General features: G+C 38.1%; 1 protein-coding gene across 2 annotated transcripts in view; it reads left to right on the plus strand.

The window, feature by feature from the left end:
- The first annotated feature begins 2466 nt into the window (after positions 1-2466).
- Positions 2467-21713, plus strand: part of plxna4 (plexin A4) — a 216438-nt gene continuing 197191 nt past the window's right edge. Inside the window, exon 1 of one of the 2 annotated variants that reach the window (XM_025005636.2) lies at positions 2467-2623. The gene's annotated coding sequence lies outside the window, so the exon portion shown is untranslated. Of the gene's footprint in view, positions 2624-4426; positions 4862-21713 lie in introns of those variants that run through there. The other variant, XM_017414840.3, reaches the window with a different exon arrangement.

Genomic DNA, 21713 nt, shown 5'->3' on the forward strand with positions numbered 1-21713 from the left:
TGGGGTGATCTCTGCACCCCCACAGGCTCAAGATAAACCGTGTTTAAAGGGGTTCACTGAGTTGATTCAGAGAATACAGGGATGCAATGTGTAGGCACACACACAGTTTTCAGCGAGACGAGGAAAGCTGCTGAAATAACACTGTGCCAGCTGGCAACTGGACACACACACGGACACACCTCCCTGCAGTCCGGCATGAAAAGGGCTTCATCAAAGCCATTCATGTTGCTTCCATAAGTCATCGTCTCATTTGCAAGACAAATGGGGAAGTCAGATTGGTCAGTTAAGAGCCAAACACTGAGCGAACATCCTCCACTCTTCTTAAAAATGGAGGCTCCAAATTTAAAAACATTCAAATTTGCACTTTAATACCTGTAATAATATTTGATTTCAGTAATCTGAGTACATTTTCCTACTATTGCATGGGTCAGAATCGTGGTGTTTTTGTTTAAGGTAGCACGTAAACCTAATTTTTATAAAGTGGAAAATGTTGAGAAAAATGTAAACTGTTCATAAAAGAGAAAATGTTTATTTTTGCTAATCTACCTTTAGACTTTTTAATCATAAAAAGACAAAAGAAAGTGAGCGCTAAAAGACTGAGTGTTCTGCTTACATCTAAAACTTTTCTGATATTATTTTCCCTTGGGCTGTATTGCATTTTCAGTACCTTCAACCTACAAACTATCACATGAACTGCTAAACAATTACTCACATTATTTTTTTTATCATGGGGCAAAATGGACTTTCACTTATCTTTCTGTCATCATTCCTATTCATTTCGCTCAGTCTCTGCATTGTGTATTAACCTAAATCTCAAATAAATAAAAAAATCTTGTTTAAGTTTTCAGGAGACAGTTGTGTGTCCTTGGGTTTAATAATTTATGTCCATGCAGAACACAGATAAGACTGTACTCTTATAATGAAAAATAATCACAGAGTCCTATTACAATTTAATCCAAGCATGTTTGATCTGAACATGAACCAACAGACTTTAGGTCAAACATTCCTGACCCTTCATGGAATAACTATTGTCACTGTAGATTGAAGCAACATTGATTTGTTTTTGCTTTGAAAGTTATCTGATAATTGAGAACCACAGACTGTTGACTTAGCTCTGTGCTTTTATTGAATAATTAAATGAACCCAATAGGTTTGTTTGTGTCTCCATACCTTTTATCCTTTAGATGACTCTGGGAGATGCCCTCAAAATTTGACTCAAAGACCAGAGTGTGATAAATGAACATAGACCCGATCCACATTTAAATCAATGGTTGGTCAAAGAGCAAAACAACTATAGTTAATCGTTTAAGAAAGGGGTCAGGTTTTCTTCGTGGTGACATCGGATAGATTTCTGAATCTAATACTCGGTGTGCAAGTTTTCAGGTATTTGTTTTCAAAAAGTAAGTTTAGTCATGACCTAGTATTGATTTCTAGACAGCTGTAAAGTTAGACGCTGTCAAACATCAGGGTGCCCTCAAAGCTTCAGTAAATGCACTCATAAACATCCAAGAGGACCCACTGTGAGAAACTTTCTGCTCTGGAGAAGAATTTCAAACCCTCAAAACATTAAATAAATAGGTCCCACATTTGTGTTAAGAAAGATAGGTTATTTGGTAGTATAAACCAGACAGGACCTATATTGTTTACATTTGATGGGTAACTTGTGCTGTACTGAGTGTCACAGCTTCAATAAAGTTCAACAGCAAATACTATTTTTAGAGGTGAGGAGCACAACTGAAGTGAACTAAGATTAAAGGGTGTCATTTAAGCAAGGTCACCTCCAGAAAATCTTCTAAGGGGTGTAGCCACACTCTGAATCTCAGGGTGACACACAAAACCAAAAGCCATTACAGAATGCCATTTTATCATTCTGCTGTCATATATGTGTGCAGTTTGTGCAACATGGAAGTTACGCCTATATTCAAAGTTGATATTACTAACTAAAACAAGCATTTGTTGAAAGAATGCATTGCATGCCAAAGTTTTAAATAAAGATCTCATGAGATATGTTAGCACTTAAAGTCTGTGTTGGGGATAACTCTCAGCTACTACTATCATACCAAATTTGAGCTTCCTATCTTCAAAACTGACTAAATTGCAGCCGTTTTTGTGTTAGATAAGGTGGATGTGCTGTGGCAGCCATGTTGAATCAAGTTGACTCCAAATGTAAATCAATTGCAGATGTTTATCTAAATAAAATTCAGTGGTTCACAGTACATTTTTTAACAGACATTGTATGGACCAAGGACAGTATGGGGGGGGGCTCAGCAAATTTGTAGGAGAGGGCCATGACCCCCTGCCCTCCTCCTTGGTGGCAAACTTGCAGTTAATCCTTTTTATACAAGTCCTCCTGCAAATAAGCTACTCTTTTATGAGCTTGTCTTATTTATAAGCACTTTTGCGCTCAGAAGCCAGCCCATTCCTGCTAGAGCTAGAGGACTCGGGTGATGACGTCACTGCAACCAGGTGTCCCTAATTAGGTAGCTGCCCGTGTGTTTACTGGCATTAAACTGCTAAAATCTCGAGCTTTTTTCTTTCAACTCGAATTAATCTAAGTGTAAAAAAAAGTACTTGAACGACATGAATAATTTATTTGAAAGTGGGGCTGAGGAAAATGTTGGAGGTAAGGACATTTTACTTTCTGCCTTTCCGTGCGCGTAGCCCATTAGCTAGCAGGTAGCAACCTCAACGCAGTTTTTTTTTTTTTTTTTGAAATTTTTAATTTATTTATATAGCCTTCTTTCTAGGTTAGTTGACATTCGGAATAAAGAAATAATGTATCTGCTGTGGTTTCTTCTAACTGCCGAGCATGGCGCATTTTTTATTCGTTTGTTTATTGTTGTCACCCTGGAGAAAACAAACAGTAACCAGACAAGATGGTGTAGTTGGTTTAACTTTGCCTTCCCAGGTGATGCTTCTTGTTGCTTTATTGCAGACTCACGACTCATTTGAAGATCACCATAGTGCCATCAGTTGACTGAATTGTGACGTTTGTGTTATTTCTGTGGCATGTGATGGATTTTTTTTTTTTTTAAGCCTCATTGATGCGTCCATCTGCGGTTAGAAATGGGCCCCAGAGCTCCTTCAGGGTCAGTGAAGCACTTTGCCTCCTTTGCATGTGTGACAGCCAGTAGTTGTGAAGTTTCTCTGGCCTGTAGGTGGGGCTCTGATGCAGTGTTTCAAAGCAAGTGTCCCCTCTGGATGTGAAAGCAGGGAGGGGGGTGGAGCGGATGGTGCAGCAAGCTCGATACTTCTCTAAAATCCCCCCCCCCACAAAACGCATGCTACAGGAATATTGAATAAACGGTCAAAGGGCGGTCACTGGAATTCATTTCTTCATGAAGGTTTCCCCCGCTGTTAGCTGCCTTTTTTTTATTGAGCCCCATTTCAAGCTCAACACTTAATCATTCCCCAGGCAGACTGGGCTCCTTTCAAACTCAAGATTTCTCTGCAGATACGTTGACTGTGCAATATTTAGTCAGTGTTGATGGATTAGTTGTAAATTGTCTTAATATGGAGATAAGAAGCCTATTTTGTGGGGGGAAATGCGTTTTTTTATTTTTTTGCTCCCGCACCACCACAGCCTATTTTGTTGGAGACATGATTACATAATTAGGCTTTTAGAATATTAATTGCTTAAAATGCATGGGGGTGGAGGTGATGGGGGGTGGTACATTCCCGAGGCATGTTAGAAGATCATCAATGAAAAATAAACGCAGATTCTAATCCCTCACATCAATGCAAGGGGTCGTAATTATGTTGCAGAGGGGGTGTCTGATCTCTGTCTTTAAATGATCCTGCGATTAGGTATTCAAATCCGATGATCTGATCATTCCACCCCGCATTGTAGCTATAACGCATTTGTGTAAATTCCCCCTTTTGGCGTTGCCAAATCCCATTCTCAACGGGATGAGTGCATTACATAAACCTTCTCCTGGCTGCAGGACCCATGCCTCGTCGTATAAACCGTTTCTGAGAAAGATTAAGCCTGATTTAATCCCACCTTCTGTCATTTTATGAATTCTCAGGTTAAAAAAACAGTGTTTAACTCTTTAAAGTCGTGTTTAAGGGTTTAAAGGTGCTGACACTGAAAGGACACAAGTGGAATTGTTTCATTTCACCTTGTAGCTGGAAATTATAAGATGGGGAGATCGTGAAAGCCTTATAAACAGACATTTTTGACATGAGAGTGTTTGCTGATGCGTCCAGAGTCGTTCGAACAGCTGCCAAAACGAAACCACCCTTCCATCCGAGACGCTACTTAGGGCGAAGCTCCATCTTGCCGGTCCTTCCCGGCTCATAGATCCGCTGCGAGGCTGCAGAAGCCCTCGTGTGTCCTTCTCCCTCCCCGCCTCGGTCCGTCCCTCCCTCTCCTTCGCACTCCGCTGCAGCAGCCTCAGCACCTCAGTTGGGCAGGAGCACCGCACTGAGACATATCTATACGCACGCACACACGCGTTCTCCGCGGGCACGCTCACACGCACGCACACAAGACGCAGCCTCCTCCTGCGGTATCCCATACGGTGCAGCGGCTTTTCCAACGGCATACCAAGTGCGTCCTCGCCGGGAGATGGGAGGTGCGGCTGCCGCGTCTCACAACATTTAGCGCGGCTTAGAAGAGTCCTGCCGATCGGGAATGGTGCTGGAAGTCTGCTGCTTTTTTCTTTCCCAGTGCAGGAATCGCCTTTTGACTGCACACCTGCAGGGGATTTAAAGTGGACAAGCCGTCTGATCAGGATATATCATAATTCTGAACATTTGTCCTTTTTTTTGGAGGGAGCACGGGAAAAGGAGTTGCTGTGGACGTGCCTCTTCTCCGCAGTGCCGATGCGGCTGGGACTGATATCTGCATAGATTTCAGGTGAGGAAAGAGGCTTGGCACGGTGTTAGTTCCGACAACCGGGACTGCTTTAGAGGGTTTTAGTGGCGTTAAAGCCAGATTTGGGTTGCTGGGTTGCTACTGCACCAGCCAGGTGACAGGAGGCGTGTTGCACCTGTTCTAGCTGCACCATGTCCGCTCGGCCGATCGGGCTTGGTTTTTAAATTCATTTTACGACTGTGTTAACTTAGAATAAAACTTTCCCTTGGGAGAAGTGCTAAAAAAATCTTCAATGACCTGTAATTTCGCTCAGCTCGGGACTTTCAGGTGGACTGGATCCCATCATTTTGCGACGCATGTTCCCTTCATCCAGGTGCCGAGCTGCATGCCCGGGCTGTGCACGTTTCTCTCGCAGCCTTAAATTCACGTTAAGATGATAAACTAAATTATTTCGGAAGTCGGGTTGCACAGTGTTCAGTGGGATAAAAACAACATTTAGAATTAGTATTTATGGGCGTGTGGACTTGGCAGAAATGGGAGTTTCAGATGAAAATTGAAACAAATTGATATTTAACTTCACACGCTCGTGCCAGGATTAGCCGACTAGGCGCAATTCCGCGACATAAGGTGAAAGCAGAACTGAATCATGCGGTTCTTTAAAAAAAAGTTGTCAAATCAGAACCATTTTTGAAGCATTCTAATTAGATTTTATTCAGCCGGAAACTATTCGAGTATGACAACTTTTCTAATGGCTCATAAATGGTTTCAGAATGAACTGAAAATTTTGAGGATTTTACATTTTCATGTGTATGAAATAACTCATTTTCTCATCACATAGTATGATTTTAGTATTCAAAACGTCGCAGCACACAAACTTTTGCAGCTTTGTCTGCGGTCTCATAATTTGCTTAGAGCTGGTGTTGATACAGAGTCTAGACTGGCACCCTTCTCTGTGTGCGGATCATCGGGATATGGCAGTCTTGTCCAAGCTTTTGAACCAAACGGGCTCAAACAGGGCTTGACTTCAGGGGTAGCCCCGCTCATGACAGAAAACACTGCAGTGTGGTTTCAGGGGCTCCCTGCTTGTCTAAAAATCCCAGGGTCACTTTTCCTAATAAACTTTTTCATTCTTTTGAACAGTTTTAGCAACTGTGGTAATGGTTGAAATTTTAACATGGCACTTATGATAACCCACTTTCTGTGGTCTTTTAATTTCCTTTTCCCAAAAAGTTGATTAACTTGCTGAGAGCAGATTGAAACATGGTGGAGGGCTTTAAATGTTGAGACAGTTTGGAACATGAATGATCAAATTTAGTTTGACATTTCCTGTGGCATCCTTGCATAAATGAAGCATGGTTGTAATTTTCTTTTTTTTTAGTATTTAAAGTTTTAAAATATCAAAGGCATCTTATAATATTTAGCTCTGAAATATGTTGTTTTTTAATTTTTTGTCTGTATTATCCTTGTAGATGAGTTAAACAATGATGTTCACGTAGGTCAACTTTAGGTCGTGTTCTGGCTTTGTCATCTAATCAGTGAAAGTTTGTTGGAGCAAGAAGGTGCAGGCTGTTTGACGTGCTCTACCATATGAATTTGTGTTTTTACTTCAAATATAGGTTTTTCTACCACTTAACCCCCACCTCTTTTTCTGATTTGCTCCCTCCTCATTTTCTCCCCTTCCTCCACCATCATTTTCACCTCATGCACAGAAAGCAGCTGCTCCTGCAAAATGCAGATCCCCACTACAGCAGTGGCACTGAGCGCTCTGAGCCCCGTTACTGGTTTCTCCTTCTTTCTATCCACCTGCACTCCCAGAGTCAGTGCATCAGTTCAGTGTTGCTCCTTCAGTTTTTAGTTCATTTTGTAAACACTTGTTTTACAAATATCTTACAAGGTGGGGAAATGTATCTCATGTGGACCTCTTAATAATCTACCAAAAGCCGTACTAACATTTTTTAAAATACTGAGCTGTGATGGAAGGACAAAGCTATATGTTGGAAATCCATGAGGGGCAGTGTGGTTCAAAGCCTGTGAAGTGGATAACCTAATTTCATGGACTAGACTTTTGTTGTAGAATTGTAGTTGGGCTAAAAACATTTGTTTGCATCATTGAAGGGTAAGGTTAATGCAGTTGGGATTTTGTTTTTGTACTTTTAGCTTTCAGAACCTGCATTAATACCCACATCACACAAGCTTGTTAATGAGCAACTGAAACAAAATTTAATGAGCTTTGTAGTATGCTTGGTAATTATAGTTGCTGTTTAACTGGCTGGTCATGAGTTTATGGCCACTATCTTGATATTTCAATTTGTGTGTCTGCTTCACTGTGGTTCTTTAACAAGCTGTTGTTATTTTTGGTATTATTTTAACTAATTTCTGAATGTTCAAGTTGTTCTGCTTCTCCCCAAACTGTGGGTGTTCTGCTAAGGCTGCCATGGTCTTAAGAGAAAATTTTTTAGTCCCTGATCAGTCTGATAGTCCTGCCTCGTCATGTTGACTTCTTGTCTTTTCACTCAATTCCTGCTCTGTTCTAAACTTTGAAGGCAGTGAGAACCCTGGCACTACTCGCTTTTCCCTCCTCTCTCCCTGCTTGCTGTCCATCAAAGTCCACTTATAGGAATTGGAACGGCAGGCTTTATCGGCATGTAAGCACCTCACATTGACATACAACCCGCCGTCTGTTGGCCAATGTTACGGCTACAAGGCTGGAGCTTGGACCTGCAGAGCAGGGCCTTGTCAATATTATGACTTGCTAATGGATAAACTCTCACTTCAGCCTTGGCAGTGAAGACATTCACTGCTTTTTAGGGGTGGTGCCCTTACAAGAATAAGCACTACAGAAAATCTTTGCAATGTGTTCATGTCAAGAGGGAAACTGTGAATGAATATGAATGGGGAAAATCTTAGATTCTCCGTAGTGATATAAATGCCTGGTGGTTGTGTAGGGAAGAGCCAGCGGAAGTGTGTTTGTGTGTCAGTGTGTTGGTGTGAATGATACATCTGTGAATGGCTGGCAAGTCCCTGTATGAATACTCTGGTCACAGAGACGTATCGTCATGTCAGACTGAATGATGCGTCTGTGAATTAGACCTGAATGAAGCTCTCTGTTTGTTCTCATTCTCTCTTCGGTTCCCTCCCTCCCTGACTCACTTGTACACACTTAACACCCCTCTGGGCTGTGACAGGACCACCAGATACAGGCCAATGTCCAAATTAGACTCTTCTATCTCACGCCACATAACACAACAGAGGAGATTACAAATATTATTTCTGTCTTTCCAACTTTTCCTCCTAACATAATGTCCCACAATGATCAGAGGTAGTATCAACATGAAAGAGAAATTTAAGATAATTAAATTTCACTTTTACTTTTTCTATTTAGGTTTACAAACTGCTGTGTAGTTAAAATGTGGAATATTGTCATTATGGAGGGATAATTTTTATTTGTTTTGGATTATGGTTTTACACATTTGCTGTGCAAGAATGATAATGTTTTAACTCTCAAAGAGGTGGTATCTCTGACTGACAGTTGGATGGCTTTAATCTAAATTCAAATTTTAAGCAGGGAATTTTATGCCGTATTAAGAGAATAATTACCTACAAGTATGCAATTAACCCTTTTGTAATGCACTGCAGAGCTGCATATTGATGTTTGCCCCGGCAGTGACACAAGTCTGAAGTGAGCATCTCCAAACAATAAGCTTTGTGAACTCTGTGAGGAGAAATCAATACATGTCACAGCATCCAATTTAATGAGAACTTTTGCCCTTCTCTGAATGGTTAAGTCAGCAAATGTTTTAAACCTACTGAGAAAAAAATTATTAAAATATCTGTGCACGCGTGCTTCTCAGAACTTCTGCCTCCGTCTTGCCTACAGAGGCCTATTAAGCTGTCACTTGTCTTTATGGTGGTCCAACCCATGTTCCTTCTACTATCACAGCAGCACCACTTTTCTTTCCTCCCTTTAGCTTTTTCTTGTGCCTTTCTTTCATCTTATTGCTCACTCTTTCTCTTTCTTATGGTTTCTGCCTCCAGCACTCTTCTCCCATATCTTTCTGCTTCACTCTAAGCTGCCAAGCACACAACTTTATCTGTGTGTGTGTATGAGAGAGAGAGAGATGTTGGGGGGGGGGAAATTAAGACTGTTGTGACATTGGAGTGACCTATGAGGAACGATATAAACAGAGGAAGGGATGTTGTCAGAGATGGAAAGCAGGAAGATGTGGAAAAGGCACGAGCGTATCAGTGGGTTTGCCAGACTGCTCCTTTTGATAAGACCATATTAAGCGTTCCTCCCAGGTTCCTATGATTCATATGGAGCAGCAAGTCTGATATATAAACAGTTTTCTTTGATGCAGCAGCAGTTGACACGCTGTGGCATATTGGTTCTTATGCTTGTGTGTGCCAAGCCAAGCATGACAAGAACTAAATTAGTTTTGTTTCAGATGCATGAAATGACGAGAAAATTGCAGACAGTCTTAAGGCAGATTTTTGTGCATGTGTTGCATTTTCTTTCATTTGCTTTTTCACTGTCATCCAAAGTCCATCCAAGAATTAGGAACCTGATTTTATTTTATTCTGCCTTTGTAACACAGGCATGGATGCATACATACTTGTTTCCCATCTGCATCAGTCAAAATCTCAGAGCCTCTAATTTTGCCAGAAATTCAACTCAAAAATATATAAATAGTTGTTTTTTTCACAATTTGTCTCACAGGATTTATGTTTAGGATCATCTTTCCTTTAACCAGTGGGCTTTTTTTTGACTCTGTATATTTTTTTTCCAGTTTAAATGGTGTTTAAATGAGCCATAAGAAACAAACTACATTTTGATTTTCTGCTACCTAAATACGTAGCTCTTCTTGTTGTCGTTAATCTCTTGAGCAACAGAGCTTGAACTGTTGCCATTAAACTAGTGGAGGTTGTTGTTAGTATTTGCTTTTAAAACTCATCCTCATCTTGTGTCACAACTCTACTTGAACTTTATTACTTTCTAAAGCTGTGAATTGACCTTAATAAGAGCTGTTTCTTAGGAAAAATTGAACTTGTTTCAACTTGAAAAGAGAATCAATGCTCACTGTGCTAGGTGCTGAAAGAGGTCAGCGGCTTCCTTTTAGTTGTGAGCTTTCAAAACATCATTTTACAGCAGTAATGATATGAAAACAAAATCACTGTCACACCCCTGTTTTGTTAAATGCATGCAAAGAGCTTTTATGAGGCTGTGAGTTTTACAATAAAAATGAACTGGTAAATGAATAGTCATTCAAACAGAGTGCAGTTATTTCAATTTGCTTTATCGAGGCGTGTTATCACAATTATTGACTCCATCCATACTCCTGTATGGATAGAGCACTGAAACAAACTAGAAGTATTATCACTGCATTTGTATAACTATGGTTGTCTCCCCTCAAGAGAGGTTTCAAGTTTCTTTAAAGACTTTATTTTAGTTAGCCCCGCATGCATGTTCTTGTGCGGTGACACTTTTGGTCTGCTCTGAGTGTCAGTGGTGTCAGGGAGCGTCAGTATGCAGTGTTACCTCAGTAATTGTGGTACAGCGGGTTCTTGGAGAACCCCTGGTGCTTTTTAGCCAGGGGGACGTTGAATGAAGGAAGATTTTTGTTACTGTAATACCCTCCCTACTATCACTCCACCTTTTCCTGTCTCCTCCCTCCCCTAAGGATATATCATCATGCAGCATAATGTTATGGATGCTGCAGAAAGAATTACCAAGGCTTACACAGAGTTCTTGTTATTCTTCTCCCTGTGTGTAACTCCCTCTTGTGAGTAGTCTGGGATTTTGTCTTTCTTGAGTATGTATGTTTTTTTTCTTCTGTTGATAGGATTTGGAATGGCTTATGTCTGTGTAAAAGGCAGTGATTGACTTTCAGCCAAAGCATAACCACCAACTAGAGCAGCAAAATTTTCTTTCCTGGACTGAAGTCTTTTCACTTCATGTGAGAATGAACACAAGATGAGAGCTTCAAAGTTTGCACTTACTCTCGTAAAATTCTTGTCCATGCTAATAACTCATCTGTCTGGTTAATCTACAACAGTGTGATTAAATTTTTGCTTAAGTGTAGGAAGGATTTTATATTCAACTGTACACTAAAAGCTCATTGCAGGCTCCTTATCCAACATGCATTTCTGTGAATTTCTCACTATTATACCACACGCTGTCCTTAAATTCCACTCAAACAACACAGTTCGTATATTTAACAGCTGTGGAACCTTCCGTTTAAGATGTCCAAGCTGGAAAATGGTTTGTGAATATTTGATTCCATGGTCAACTTTTATCATTTAATACAAAAGCAAGTGGACTATATTCATTACCATTTTTATCTGAAGGTTTTTTATTATTATTATTTTTTTACATTTAATAATTAGATATTGATCAGATTAAGAGTTTCAAGGCCAAATCAATTTTCTTTGAAAGCAAAAAGTAATGAAATTCAGGTTATGACAGCTAAGGAAAGAAATGAAAAATGTCCCAAGATTCAGATTCCAGGTGGTCTTTAAAAAAGGAAGGAAGAAAGAAACATAATGGCATAAGATACTTGCATAGAGATTCAGCAAACGTAAACCTCATCACACTGAAGGACCTAAAACCAGTTAGTAATTTTAACAAAATAATTTCTTATGCAAATAGTTCTGCAATTATGTATTTCCCAAAACCTATAAGGGAAAATACAACCGTTCTTTGTTATAAATTGGTGCTGTTACCTTGGCTTTGTGATTTAAGTACCCAACTTTTGATTAATTTTATTCTGAACTGCTACTTAATAATTTAACTGATTGCATGAACCCCATCCATCCTAGTCTAAAGCTTGAGTTTCAAGATTGTTTTAAAGATTTAAATGATTTTAAAGATGTGTGCTTACATGTATCATATGTTCACTCTTCACTCATCATTTTAAATTAGACTAGAGATTATTTTAACTCCAATCCCCTGATGAAGAAGATTGTTGTACATCATCGGGCAAACTTTTTGTCGACATGGCTCACCAAAAATCCATCCTTATTTGAGCCTGTAAACAACAATGTGAGAAATGTGCAAGGGTTTCATTCTTCCCTCCAACCAGCTTTTCTTGTGGTCCATCCGTTATGCATTGTCACAGCAGTTGTTCCAGCTAAGCTTTGACTGGGCTGTTTCGAGCCTACCGGCAAATTTTGCAACCAGATATGCAGTGTGCATCTTGGACCATGTGTTAGTCAGTGTTCAAAAGGGTTTTCTTCAGGTTGTGTCCATGACTGTGACAAGACAGAAGTACATTGAGACAGAGAGGGGTAAAATGCTGGTTCCAGTTTTGCATCATCTTGTTTGCCATTTAAAGTGATTGCTAGAATGCTTTCGTGACATGTCTATACCGTGGCTTAGGGAGAAGTTAAAATGGGAGGAAAAGTTTGATGAACCCAGTAGGGAGGAAGAGGCTGTAATGAAGTGTAAACTTGCCAGAACACAGTTTATCTACTAATTGGTGATATGACTGTGACATGTTACTTTGCTGTAAAAAAAAGTTTTGCTTTCAAATGTAAGAGAAGTTGCATTGTTTTGTTTTCTGAGACTTATTCCTCTTTAACAGTTTTTCATATTCTTAAACTGTACTGAAGACTGATTAATGAGCTTGTTATTTAGTCAGTCTATAATGTTAATGTAGAGTATAGATAATGTCCTCATCCTAATGAGTGTCACTTTTATAGGCGTGTGCCATTTTTCTTTATTGCAATGTTCCTGTTGAAGTACTGAGTTTGTGTCGTTGACAGCTTTGTCATAAGCTTTAAAAAAGTAACAAAAGAGGATTTAATATTGTCACATTAAATGTGAAGTAAACAACCAGTAGCTATGTGCTGACTAAATGATATTGGCTGTTGGTTTTGGAAACAGGCCTGAATTCTGTAGAATGGCTTCACCTCTGTGCCAAAGACCTGAGCTCAAACACCCTTCTCTTTGGGCAAGTAAACAAGCTAGTTTCTGTTTGGTTAAACATTACCCAGTGTTCATTTTCCCCGTTTTTATATGGAAAGTGAGCAGACATGCTCACTTTCCATAAAGCTTTTAATTTCTCATTTTCATAAAAATAAAGCAGTTGTAAGCACAACTGTTCTGTATTGGAGCTCCTAACACAGAAAGCTATTTAAATGAAAGTGAAGTAGTTTTAACTGTTTCTGCCCTGTGATGTATAGAATTAAGCCAGTATAGATAATGGATTGATGACTGGGTGAATGGTTGGTTGGATAGTTTAACTGTTTCAGATAGTGGTGTAAAAAGCCAAAGTGCAAAGGCTTCACTTGTGTAAATTGTCTCTACATTGAATGACTTTTTGAATAGAATTGTTTTAACAACAAAAATATTCAACTTTGTCTATATTTCTACACTGTGTAAAGAGTGGTCCTGAGTGTGCAACTCAACAATCTTCAACAGGACTGCATTTTTATGAAAACATACTGCAAATATTTTATCAAAGACTGTGTTCAAGTACTTGTCTTAAACGCATTCATGAACTCAAACCATTTTTTGAACATTTTGTTTCAGATGAATATTTGAATAATAGCAATTAACTTTTGAGAATAATATGGACTTGCAGATCATGGTTCTCCGTTTTATACACAGCAGAGCATCTGTTTACTCTTTTGCTTACTTGATTTACGTGTTTGAGTTCTGATTATGCTTTTAGCAGAAAACTATTGCAGAAAACTATAATTATACATTCTATACCACCCATTCTTTCCAGTGTACAGAAACTGAGAGGGTTTGAACACCTAATTTAAATTTTCATCGTTGAACATGCCTATGCTGCGTAAATGGCTCTTAATGCTGTGCCATTTGACTCATTAATTAAATATCAACATTGTCAGCATTTTCATACCTAGCCCAGAGTAAGCTGTGTGCTGTAATTACAGATAATTATTAAAAATTACTGGCAATTATTACCTATTCTGACTTCATGCCAACATTGGTTTTAAGATTTAAATGTGTGCTCTCCTCATTGCAGAATCAAAGATTTACACACAAAAGAAAATAAACACTTTTGTGCATGTATGCACAAAATGCATTTTTAGAAAGAATTTGGAATTGCACATAACCATGTTTAGTTTTTGGAGCAGCTTAAATATAAAGTTATTTAATCATCATCATTTTTCATAATACATTTCTCATTTCTGTGCTGACCTTTTATGGAAATTACACATCCACTTCTCTGCTTCTGCTCATTTATCAGTTTTGTAGTAGTTGTAAAGCACCATTTGCAGAATGTGTTTTAAAAGTGGAATATCTCAGCAGCTGGAAGGGGACATTTGACACATCTTGTCAAACTGCTCATTTTTCAGTAGCCTGAGACCATTACAGTAGGGCAGCAAGTCTCTGCAGGTGTAGACGTTCTACCTTCACTACATGTCCCACATTCTCCATCTATCCAGCATGGCCTGCTGAGATAATTTGCCCTAGATAGACACTTGAGTAGACTGACATGATTTTTTTTTTTAAGTTTGGAGTTGGAATTAGACTATAGCTTTTTTTTCCTGCCATTGTAAACAAAGTTTAGATCAAAAGCAGCATCAGCTGTATATTAAACACATGATCATATATGCTTGTGTGCAATGTATACATCAGTCATTTTGAACACATACTGTGATATACACTGATTCAGTTCTGTAATAGTTTTTGTATGTGCTTCTGCTATACTAAATGAAGTCACATTTGGCAGGTATCTTTGTAATGAAGCATAATTTAGCATTTGTTAGCTGGTTTCAGAAATTAGGCTTGTGGGTTTGTTTTTATTTATTATACAAGAAATTTCCCTTTCCTTTCATGGAATAATTGGAGAGCAAAGGAGTTAAATCTAAATATGTCAAAAAAAAAAAAAAAAAAAAAAAATCACCACAGATGAAAAAGCTTTCTTTGTTCCAGCTGTGCATCGTAAACCTAAGCTGAGATCTTAAAGACATGTCTTCTTTGGATTATAAGGAAGAGCTGTAATCCATGTGCTTTAAGCAAACCAAATCATCCACTGCACTGATGAGGCTCACAGATGTGCACAGTGATCCACTTTGGTTGATGTTTGTGTGCATTAAACTGGGATGTGATGGAATGGGGCACAAAACACAAGAGTAGATTAAGATGACAATTTATCTTCCAGCTTTTGCTTTTGTCATTAGTTTAGCACAACACATTTCTAGTTTTATTTAGAAAACTTACATCCTAACTTGCACAAGTATAACTGTGTTTCTTTAGATAAGAGACAAAGTAAAGCAGCAGTTTATCATTTTATCATGATCACCAAAATGCCTTCTAAATTATCAAGCTTTCATGTCTAAGAAGTTAATCCTAGAGGTCAAGCCTGTTTAAGCTCTATTCAGAAAGAGACGAAGAAAGGAAAAGCAGTGGCTGTAAGCTGGTTACTGAAAAATGATGTAGTTGAACAAGTGACAAACTAGAAAACAAATTTAAGTGTCATGATGAGGCAGTGGAGTTTGAATAGGTCTCATCATATACAGCCTATTTAGTAAAACCCGATTTAGCCAGTTGTTTGCTTTACAACAGTTATTTAGCATGTTGTAATATTTTTTTCTCCCCCTCTCTGTGCCTCACAAGCTGCAATTAGTTAAAAAACAAACAGTGTTTTGGATGTTGAGTACAGTGATTGATCAACTGTTTGAGGGTTATTTAGGAAAACAGTTAATATAGGTTCTTTGGTTTTGTCCAAGTAAGTTGGTTAAATAATAGAAACATTGTTTTGCAAGATCTTGCTGCTGCTGTGGTGAGTATTTGACAGTTCTGCCTACTTTGTTCTACATGTCTGGTCACATCTAAGTTCATGACTGACAAATATTTTTCCATATTTTTTTTTAACAATGCAGATGTGTTTGAGTAATAAGGTGAACGTTTGTACGTGCTGTTCTTTTGAGGCTGTAGTTTTCGGAGACTTGTCTGAACCTGGTCTGCGACTCCTCTACACCTTTGTCCTTAAGCTCAGTCAGTATGTCAACATCTTGATAGTTTTCACTGCAGGCAATTTGACATGTTTTCACAGGAAATTTAACAATGTGTTATTTTTATTACCACAGTGTAATTCGTGTTTCACGACTCCTATTCAGGTGCAAGGTTTTCTGAAACACAAAGTCTGAACAGTCATCTTAAGATTCATGTTTATGGCAGCTTTTTGTCTGTGAGAATATATTTTTCTGACTTGGCATTATCATGTGGTTTTCTGCAGTGCCCCTTTTATTTTTGGTTTTTCACTCTTCACCTGCTGATTAAAATGAAACTCTTAAGAATGTAAGCAGTAATATTTAATCCCTACACTTGGAAGTGTATGCTTTTTAAAAATAAATAGTGGCTAAACAATTTGTTGCTTTATGTTGTTGGACTGTATTGTTGGTTTTTTTTTTTTTCTCTGTCATAAGCTCCTGAGGCTTTTCACTCGCACTTCAGTTTTTTTTAAATACTGTCCTCCTTTTCATTTTTGTTTGGAAAGCCACCCTGAAAGTAACACACTAAAATTATAGCAGCTTGCTTGAACTTTAACTCTTGTCCTCCTGTTCTCACATTTGTAAGCAGTTTTTCCTCTTTGTTTTTTGTAGTTGTAGCTCTTTTGATGCCAGACATTTAGTTTTTAAAAGTCAGAAAACATATTTCTTTTTGTATGCATTTAATAAGTTTTGATCTGCAAATTTTGTTTCTATATTTTTTATTCCACTGCACACTGTGTATAGGCACTGCTGTAAATGTGCTCTCCTTTTTTAAAATGTGTTGAATTTTAAATCTCTAAGTGAATATTAGTTTCTAGCTCAGCAATCCTCTGTGTCCTCTGTGGGACTTTACCAGCTTGCTCCCACCATCGTCATTACTTCCACTGCATAAGCTGGTTATTATGATTGGAAGTTTAAAATTCATTTTAAACTTAAATGGAATGATTTGAATTTAGATTTATCACCATTTTTAGTGGTACCGGCTTGCTTGATTGTTAATGAATAAGAAAGGAAGCAAAAAGTGGTGGGATAAATACACTAATGTAAAAAGGATTCAAGGATGCCACCTAAGAAACATTGAGACTAAAGATGATTAAAACTTTAGAAGAGACACTGTGCCATGGTTACACTGTTGTTGTTCTTTAGGATCAATGATATTACTGAACCTACAATCTGATATCACCTGAGAAGACCAAAACCGAAAAATAAATGGTAGCGTTACTATAACTTATCCGGACTTTTCTAAACACATCATCTAGTAGCATCTGTTCATTTCTTTAAGTGAACCTTTGACAATTTCAACTGCAGTTTTGTTGTTTTTGTAGTCAACTTTGGTGTATTTAATTTTTTTTGACAAGCTTTACAAAATGTAACAGTCAGGGAAATTTTATTTTTGTAGAGGCAAGCAATTGTCAAATTATTAAGGCTCCTGCACAGATATTAGCAAAGCTTTTTCAGTCTATTTAACCATAACAAAGGCATGCACACATACAGTAGGTTCTTTTGTGTCTTGTTTCAGTCTTTCTTACACTGCAGCTAAACATCCAGTCATCTTAGCCTAAAGCACACTGTGACTAATAATTAATTGTGTCAAAAGGAAAAAGGGAATACTATAAACCAGAAATGAGTAAGAAAGTAAAGTGGAAGGAGACAAAAAGAGAGGCACATACATTTTACTCATGAAACAACAAAGCTGTGAGCAAACTGGATCGAGAATAGTACTGTGAGGGTTGGGTGGCTAGAGGGAGAAAACATGAACACTTTGGGACTTGAGCTTGTGCCAGTCAGGAGCTGATTTGTCTACAAGGCTCTGCATTCCTGTGTTCTCACCAGCAAGGGGAATGAGGGAATTTAGTAAGAGGGAAAGAAGAAAGGGAAGTGGAAAAAGGGAGCGGCATTGAGTTATTGGATGTCTATTATTTAAAGTAATAATAAAGTATTTCTAAGTGTCAAGTTACACCATTTAAGAGTTTTTGATTGGATTTACAAGATATCCATTTGAAAAAGCAATCAAAAAGCTACCCAGTACAAATTATGACATGTGCTTCCTACTAGATTATGGGGAAACATAAAAGCTGTGTTCAGCTACATTGCAGAAAAAAAATTAAATGCAAAATAAATAACAGAAAAATACAAACCTGCCTGTTGTTTAGTAGTTTTACATTTGAATACAAATGTTTAATAAACACACATGAAGCTCTTTGACAATTTTCTTAGTGTGATTTGTATAACCAGTCATTATTGCTCTTTTATGAGCAGCTCCTGGGTCTTTGTCAGGACCTGGATATCCTAATTGAATTCCGAGATTCATTAAGTTCACCCTATAAAGGGCCTCCTTTGGTCACTGTTCTGTGTCAAATCCAGGGTGCCCTCTCATTCAGGTAGCCAGCGACAGTCTAACCCAATCAGCAAGGTGCTGACTGCAATCCTTCAGCAGACCTAATGACTTTAGAGCCTTTAGATCTGCACTGATGATAACCTCACTAATCACAAGCTGCATCAGCACCTGCTGCGGTATCCCATTCTCAACCAAGAATGTGACTCGGTGCAGAGTTTATCAGGATGTGTGTTTACGTGACTTTATTTTGAAAGATTGTTTTAGTGCAACTCTAATAGTGATATGTAACTGAAATCACAACGGACATATTTGAGAGTAAATCTCTAGAAGTGCGCCTCTAAATTTGAGTAAAAACAAGGATTTAAACTCAACTGCTAAGGAGGATTTGTAAGTCTCAGATGTGAATGAGGAAATGGGGAACGAGAGGCAAAAATGAGAGTGAGTAAGGAAAGAAGACAGGCAGATGTCAGCTATTTCTCTGAAATCATGAGGGGTTTCTCAGTTGGATCTTTGCCAAGACCCTGTCTTTGAAATACTCCTACTTGCTCTGTGAGAGTGAAAATGAGACACACAGTCATCTAGCAGGAAAGCATGAACATTTGTGTGACACAAATTGCTCCTTGACACACTAACAGTGGATCAGTGATTCAATACGCTTGGCTGTAATTCACGAAGCATCATTTCAGGACACAGATTTTAAGTAATTCTTTTAAGTCTAACTTCTACTATGGGTTTGGTCTTTTTGATTGATCATTGCCATCTGTTACAAGTAAAAGTACAGGAAAGGATTTTCACAGCTTATTCACCTCTAAACCATGTCACTTATTTTTGGTGGGGCTTTAGGGCCAAGCCAGACAGACTACTTTGATACTCAGTATTCAAATATGACTTTTGTGGTCATATTTGAATACTTATTTTAAAAACTAACTCAACAATAACAGATACCTTTCTCTTACTTTTTAAGCAATCAACACTGCTTCAGTTGCCATGGTAAATGAACCAATGCTTGACCTGTAAAAATGTTTTTTAAAGATTTAGAAATACTGTCTCCATATTGGACTGGGATGTGTTGTACCTATCAATTATAATCTTTGTAAATGAGTAATATTGGGTTTGACAAAAGAAAAAGTTTTGTGATATAAAACCCAGTCATTCCTGGGTCATATAGAAGGGCATTACTGCTTATTAATCCACTGCCTTCATTTACTTTGTTGAGCAACTGCTGTGAACTGAAAAATCTGTTTGCAAACTTAGACTGAACAGAAAGAAGTGATTTCCCTTGAAAATTGCACTCAGTATTTGCTTTAATAATTCATTACTTATCATTTGAGTCATCTTGATATTTGTAAACACTCTTGATTGCTACGTGTGTTTTCATAATGTCAGGGTCTCAGTGCTTTTACATTCACATGACATGCACCCAGTTGACAGCACAATCTGAAGGCTTTTGCTGTAATATCAACAGCTCTGTGGTGGATTAGACCTCCTAACCCTGATCTTGACAGGGTATCTGGTGACAGTAATCCATGCTGCTAATCCATGTCTTGATGTAAACACCAAGGACAACCCGTCTTCTATCTTCAATGTCCTCCCTTTTTTTCTTCTTTCTTTTCACTGCTGTTGTTCTGAGAGAAAGGGATGTGCCATCTGTTTTGTTTATCAGTAGGGGTCAGCTTAGTGTGGCGGAAACATTAGACCTGCTCTTTCCTTAATCGTTACTTAAGTTCAAGATTTTTTTTTTTGTATTCATGTGAGTAAATGAAAGGGGTGCTTAATCACCTTTAAACACTGTAATTATTATAAATCATTACAAGACATAACATTGATGTGTTTATTGATGTTTATCATTTTTCTGAGTGGGGTTGTTGCTGCCCACAATGATAATGGTTTTAATTATTGTGCATGAAAGAAAAACAGTCATTAGCTGCTGTCATGTTTACTAATAACACAGCAAAAATGAAGTATGTTAAAGGACAGGCCTGCTGAGACATGAGCAAGACAGCAGACAGAGTGATGAAAGTATACATAGTCATATGTACTGTATACAGTATTAAAGTTTTTCAGTCTAATTGAGAATGCCAATTTTTTTTTCACATCCATAAATGAGGATGGAAATTGTCATTCACACATACATTTTTAAACCTTTTCGCTTTTTTCAGCACATTTTTTTTATTTCATTGTTTTGTATACCGGAAGATATTCTTGTTCATTGTTGGCCATGATTGAGTGTATTTTACACAGATGGAGCGTGTGTCCTGTTGTGTATTTATGTATGTGGCCTAGCAAGTGTGTCTGTGTGTGAATACATGCATTTCTGATGTTGCTTATGTTGGGAGAGTGCACGGACACTGTTTTCCTTCAGTCCCAGTGTGTGGCTGCAAAACATAGCGGGGCTTTTTCTTCTGATCAGTGCCAGAGCTCAGCAGGTAGGCGAGGTTGGTTGAGTTTTGGTGGGGTTGGAGGGAGGCTGGGGTTCCAAACCAATCAGTACCTCCAGTGATCTAGGACACACATGTCTGTTTTCGTTTTTTGTTTTGTTTTGTTTTTTTTATCTTTGTGTCACTGTGTCTGTGTTTTCTTGTCTTTCTCTGGCTAACTAATTCTTTTGTCTTGCTCTCAATTTCATAGTCTCTTACTGAACCATGTGCTTGGTAAGACTGACAGTGTGACTACTGCTATTATTTATGCAACTACAACCCAAACCATCTAATTGAAGCATTCAGGACTCTGTCTTTTAATCAAAGCCGTCTTTCAACCTTGCAGTTAGCAGAAAACAATGGGTCATGTGTGCAACCAAACTACCAAAGAAGTAGTAGCAAATGGTAGTATTCAATTGGTGCAGCAGCAGTTGAAAATCCCAAACACTCTGCATCTTAATTTTCTTCATCAAGACAGAGGCACACCCATTATACAATAAGAACTACAGAACGGTGCAGTGGTTTACAGCATTGTTTCCAGTTAGGCATAGGTTACATAAAGGGTCCCATAAAAGAGATACAAGCATTTTTAATGCAAATATAAAATGTCTCCACTGTAGAGGTAGGCACTCTTATTGTCCTGTAATGTTACCAACAAGCTAATAAAACCTGTTAACAGCATGTTTCAGGGGGTGTCAGATGAGTCGGGTATATTAGCTTGCCTGATTTGCTCAACAGAGAAATTCTACAGTTTGAACTTCTGAAGCATGAATTCAAAGATGGAAAATTTAGGAAGGGTTTTTGTCCGGGTAAGTTTAGTTTTTGAAAACAATTGGCTTTTATCAGTTTATACTACAGAAATACATTTCTGTAGTTAACATTTTTATATGAATAGCTGCTTTACTGAAACTTTTTAGTTTGTACAGGTTAACTTTTTCTTTATTTCACATGAACTTTTGTTCTAACTCTAGAGTGTCTCTTTTGCTTTCTTGTGCCAGATTCTGTCAGTCTTTTTGCTTATTTGTACCTATGAGAGATGACCCGAATAATCAACTTTTTTTTTTTTCTTTGAATATCAAGAACTATGAGTAATTACTCCTTCAACCCACTCATAATCTCCTGGTTCCATTTGACTCATGATGCTTTTTTACATAAGATATTTTTGAACATTTTT

This window comes from Kryptolebias marmoratus, linkage group LG18 (genome assembly GCF_001649575.2).
Source record: "Kryptolebias marmoratus isolate JLee-2015 linkage group LG18, ASM164957v2, whole genome shotgun sequence".
In the NCBI taxonomy this organism is placed as follows: Eukaryota; Metazoa; Chordata; class Actinopteri; order Cyprinodontiformes; family Rivulidae; genus Kryptolebias; species Kryptolebias marmoratus.